The sequence below is a fragment of the Dendrobates tinctorius genome, unplaced genomic scaffold (genome assembly GCF_039654945.1).
Source record: "Dendrobates tinctorius isolate UK_male_01 unplaced genomic scaffold, ASM3965494v1 ptg000030l, whole genome shotgun sequence".
Taxonomy (NCBI): Eukaryota; Metazoa; Chordata; class Amphibia; order Anura; family Dendrobatidae; genus Dendrobates; species Dendrobates tinctorius.
In genome coordinates, this window is record NW_027361698.1 from 62358778 (window position 1) to 62364777 (window position 6000).

Here is a 6000-nt window from a genome sequence, read left to right on the forward strand (position 1 = left end):
TTCAACCTGTGGTTTGTCGTCAAACGAATCATATATAAGTTTGCTCAAAATTCAGCCATTCAGCCATTTGTAGTGAACATGGAAAATATTGTCCTCCATTTAAAATGGGCAAGGAACGGGGAACTGGATGTGATGGTGATGGTGCATGCAGAGGCCAAGGTTGAGGCTGTGGGCAAGCTGAAATTGTGCCACAACAAACACCCACATCTTCTCACCCGACCTTCCTGTCCCAATTACTAGGGGACCACAGCAGCACACCGCTATTGAATGCAGAGCAGTGTCAATAGGTTGTTGTTTGGATAGCAGATGATGCTTCCAGTCAGCTTGCTACCACCACCACCCTGTCTTCAACACGGTCAAGTCTCAGTAGCCGTGAGTCTGGACTGAATATTCTTCACCCTGATCCTCTTTCCTCCCACCATGCCGAGTGCCCGGAGACCACTGGTCCCACACTTGGACACTCCGAAGACCTGTTCACTTTTTCATTTATTGATTTGGGCCACTCGCCTGGTCCATTTGAAGCAGGGCAAGATGAGATCGCATGTAATGTAATATTTGAGCAGCCATGGTCACACGAAGGCAATGGTGGGAACGTGTCACTAGAGATGGACGATGATGAGACACAATTGCCAGAAAGTCAGGAGGAGGACCAGGGTGCAGAAGTGGAAGACGAGGTGGTGGATGATATAGTAACTGGCCCAACCTGGCAGGAGGACATGCAGAGCAAGGACAGCAGCACACAGGGGGAGGGAGGCGTAGCACCCCAACAGGCAGGAAGAAGCAGTGTGGTTGGCACAGACAGAAGGCGGGCAACTGTTCCCGTAACACCAACACGACAGAAGTTGCCAGTACAATTGTTAGTACTTCCCGATTTTGGTTGTTTTTTAAAGGCTCTGCCAATAACCTCATCACCTGCCAGGGCAACATCAGCAGTGGTAGCAAAACTACCAGCCTGAACACCACGAGCATGATCAGGCACATAGCAGCAAAGCACGTGACTTTATGGGCTGAACTCCAGGGTCCAGGAACACTGCGGGTGACACCACTGCTTCTTCCGCTGTTGTGCATGCAAGCCAATCCCCTGTCCATAGTGCATGCGAAGAAGACTCCTGCCCTGCACCTGTTGTTGCACACACTCAACTAGCACCATCATCAAGCATGTCCACGTCATTGTCCCAGCGCAGCGTTCAGTTTTCCATTCCCCAGTTCTTGTAACGCAAGCGCAAATACGCAGCCAACGTCCCACAGGCCACACTACTAAATTCACACATTTCGTGACTGCTTGCGCTCGAAATGTTGCCTTTTAGGCTCGTGGAGACGGAAGATTTCTGCAACCTGATGGCGGCGGCCGTCCCTTGGTACTCGGTCCCAAGCCGCCACTTTTTCTCCCAGTGTGCCGTCCCCGCATTACACAAGCACGTGTCCCACAACATTAGCCGCGCCCTCAACAATGCAGTTACTGGGAAAGTCCACTTAACCACAGACACATGGACAAGTACTTGTGGGCAGGGATGGTTCATCTTGTTGACAGCACATGGGTTAACTGTCATGATCCAGGTTGGATATGACAGGTTTTGAATAAGTAACCTTTTTTTTCCTTTGAGCTGGTTGCTTGGAGTTGGTTTTGCCCCCGGTGGTCATTGGGGTTATTGTACAGTGGTGTCTTTTGTTCTAGTTTGTCCACGGTGGTGGTGAGCGTTATTGCATGGGAATCTCTAACAGGTGTGAGACTCTGGCTCCTAACTATAAAGGTGTGTCAGGTGTTCTCACTCACAGTTGGTGATATTGGTGTTTTCCAACCATCCTTGGTGAAGGAAGGAGCTAGAGAGTTCCTGGCAGCTCAGTCAGAATCCTGGAGTGGCAGCTATGGTGTCAGTGAGGAGTTCTGGCAAAGCTTGGAGGAGTGGCAGCTATGGTGTCAGTGAAGAGTTCTTGTAAAGCATGGTGGAGTGGCAGCTATGGTGTCAGCGAGGAGTTCTTGCAAAGCTTGGTGGAGAGGCAGCTATGGTGTCAGCGAGAAGTTCTTGCAAAGCTTGGTGGAGTGGCAGCTATGGTGAAAGCTGCACTCAGATACTGGACTCTGTTGCTGGAAAGCTGCACTCAGATGCTGGACTCTGTTGCTGGAAAGCTGCACTCGGATGCTGGACTCTGCTGCTGTAAAGCTGCACTCAGATGTGGGACTCTGTTGCTGGAAAGCCGCACTCAGGTGTTGGATCCGGTTGGAGGAAAAGATGCACTTAGGTGTCGGACTCTGTTGCTTGGAGCATTAGCAACAGAGCAAAGCTAAGTGGTGTTTCCCTGTTTGTCACTTTCCTCAATGTGTGTTTTACTGCAGTGGTGGGATTAGTTTCTGCACCGTCCACTTCACTAGTAAGGGATTGGTTCAGGGCGAGCTAGAGATTCCAGGTATCCTGATCGGCAACCGCTACGGAACCGGCCTAGGGATTGTTAGGAGTGTAGAGACACTGACTCAGGGGAGTGCAGGAGGTTTCCATGTCCCCGTTCCCTATCGCAGGGCCACCATTGTAATTGTTTTCCTGGTTTTCCCCTTTATTCTGAAATTCACCCTGCTGGAGGCGGTGTATCCAGACATATGTGTACTACTGAAATTCGCCTGCTGGTGGCGGTGTATCTGGCTGCACGTTCTATTATTTAAATTCGCCCTGCTGGAGGCGGTGTATCCAGGGTCACGCGTGTCATATAAATTCGCCCTGCTAGAGGCGGTGTGTCCAGTCTCACGTGACCATGACATTATCACCAACCTTACATTTTTTTTTCTGGTAGGCCTTTGACCAAGTTCAGGCCGGTGAGTAATTGCTGCTGAGCCTCACTGAGGTGAATGAGGAGCTGCATGATGTGTTGAAGCAGTTCCAGCAGCAGTTATCAGGGTCTGGGGCCTTCCCTCTGGCTCAACCAGAAAATCAAATTGCGGCTCTGGCAAAGAAGCCCCCAGAGTCCCTACTGGTGAGCGGGACTTGCTCATGCACGTGGACACATCCAGGCAGGTGGGAGGAGTGGGTGTCCCCATAGTGCTACCTGGCATTCCCCGATGTGAAGGGGTATGCCCCTGTGGTGGGCGGATTTGTGTTATAGTCCGCGGGGCTCACGCCAAACCTTCCATACCATCGAAGAAGCTGCCCCTTCCTGGCCGTGTGGAGGAAGGCGACCAGGGAGTGTAAATTTCCTCCATATCCCTGTCCCCTTCTCCTCCAGTTGTGGCTGCAGGAGTGCTGCCAGGGAGTAGGGGCAAGTCTCAACCCTCGCCATTAGCCAACCCAGAGAGGCGCAGACCTCGTAGTAGGAGGGGTTATAGGGTGGTGTTTCCTTTGGTGAATAGAGGGTGTGTGAGTGTGGTGACACAGGGGGACACCTCTGTTGTCAGTTCCAGTAAAAGTTCACAGTATTTGACAAAGTAATGAGTGGCAATAAACGTTCTGGTCCGGACCAGTGTGTGAACGAGCGTGTATGGGTGTCCACCAAATAACATCCAGTGGAAGTGTGTGCGCATTCTTGTCTACATGTTTTACCTCCAAACATGCTCATACACAACTCGCTTCCCAGGACGGTGCTCTGGGGATGTGCAACGCCGCCAGAACATACATTGCCAATACCAGCGGTGCCCATTTGTCTTTAACCTGAAGTACAGGTAGTTGCAGAGATGAGCTCTGGATCTGGGCATCCCCTCTGTAGGTGTTCCCTGATAAGGAGCGGTCTTGAGGGTCCAGAGGCCCCTCATTGAGGGAGAGTACTGTCAAGATCCAGGTTGAATATGACAGGTTTTGAATAAGTAACCTTTTTTTTCCTTTCAGCTGGTTGCTTGGAGTTGGTTTTGCCCCCGGTGGTCATTGGGGTTATTGCACAGTGGTGTCTTTTGTTCTAGTTTGCCCCGGTGGTGGTGAGCGTTATTGCACGGGAATCTCTAACAGGTGTGAGATTCTGGCTCCTAACTATAAAGGTGTGTCAGGTGTTCTCACTCACTGTTGGTGATATTGGTGTTTTCCAACCATCCTTGGTGAAGGAAGGAGCTAGAGAGAGTTCCTGGCAGCTCAGTCAGAATCCTGGAGTGGCAGCTATGGTGTCAGCGAGGAGATCTGGCAAAGCTTGGAGAAGTGGCAGCTATGGTGTCAGCGAGAAGTTCTTGTAAAGCATGGTGGAGTGGCAGCTATGGTGTCAGCGAGGAGTTCTTGCAAAGCTTGGTGGAGTGGCAGCTATGGTGAAAGCTGCACTCAGATACTGGACTCTGTTGCTGGAAGAGAGCTGCACTCAGATGTTGGACTCTGTTGCTGGAAAGCTGCACTCAGACGCGGGACTCTGTTGCTGGAAAGCTGCACTCAGGTGTTGGATCTGATTGGAAGAAAAGATGCACTCAGGTGTCGGACTCTGTTGCTTGGAGCATTAGCAACAGAGCAAAGCTAAGTGGTGTTTCCCTGTTTGTCACTTTCCTCAATGTGTGTTTTAGTGCAGTGGTGGGATTAGTTTCTGCACCGTCCACTTCACTAGTAAGGGATTGGTTCAGGCCGAGCTAGGGATTTCAGGTATCCTGATCGGCGCACGCTGCGGAACCGGCCTAGGGATCGTTAGGAGTGTAGAGACACTGACTGAAGGGAGTGCAGGAGGTCTCCAAATCCCCAGTCCCTATCGCAGGGCCACCATTGTAATTGTTTTCCTGGTTTTCCCCTTTATTCTGAAATTCGCCCTGCTGGAGGCGGTGTATCCAGACATACGTGTACAACTGAAATTCGCCTGCTGGAGGCGGTGTATCCAGGGTCATGCGTGTCATATAAACTCGCCCTGCTGGAGGCGGTGTGTCCAGTCTCACGTGACCATGACATTAACATAGTGGAAGCCAGGACCCAGTCGGATCTTGGGATGGAACATGTCCTCCCGACGCCAAGGATTGCAGGCCCTAGGTCAATCGGGGTTGCCCCCACAGTCTACAGCTACTGCACCTCATCCTCCTCATCTTCAGCCTCCATCTCTGAAATGACCACATCAGTCACAAGCTGGAAACACTGCAGCACTGCCTCAGACAAGCGGCAACAGGCTGTGCTGAAGCTAATATGCTTACGTGAAAAACCGCACAATGCTGAAGAGTTGTGGACAGCTCTGAAAGAGCAGGCGGATCTGTGGCTGACACCACTAAACCTACTGCCAGGCATAGTCATGTGTGGCAAAGGCCGGAACTTGGTGGTGGCTCTGAGGCAAGGCGAGCTCACACACGTACCATGCCTGGCCCACGTGCTTAACCTTGTGGTTCAGCGGTTTCTCAAAACCTACCTGGAGCTGCTGGATCTACCTGTCAAAGTACGCAGCCTGTGTGCCCATTTTAGAAAGTCAGCTACAGCTTCCCCCACCCTTGCCGTGCTTCAGCAGCGCTTGCAGCTTCAGGCTTACCGACTGGTGTGTGATGTTCCCATGCGTTGGAACTCTACACTGCTGACGATAGGAAGGATTTGTGAGCAGAAGAGGACAGTTGTTGACTACCAGAATCAACAAGGCCGCCGGTATTCAGTTCAGACTCCACACATAAGACCTCAGGAGTGGACATGGATGTCAGACATATGTACCATCCTCCAAAACTTAAAGAACGCCACCAAGATGGTGAGCGATGATGACGCCATAATTAGCGTCACCGTCCCGCTTATCTGTCTTCTGAAACGCTCTCTGCTCACAATCAAAGAGGATGCACTGCAGGCAGAGAACGATGATATGGAGCAAGGAACCATACAGGGTGATTACACACAGCCCAGCCTCATCTCATCCCAACATGATTTGGGTGACAATGAGGAAGAGGAGGAGACGGAGGAAGTACAGGAGCTAGTTTCATGCGCTATAGATGGTACTACCAGCACAACTGTCATACCGTCTGTTCAGCATGGATGGTCTGAGGTCAGGGACGAGGAGAGCATGGTCAGTCATCCTTTTGGTGAGGACACGGAAGTCTTGCCTGTTAGCAGTCTGGCACGCATGGCTGAGTTTATGTTACGCTGCCTTGACCAT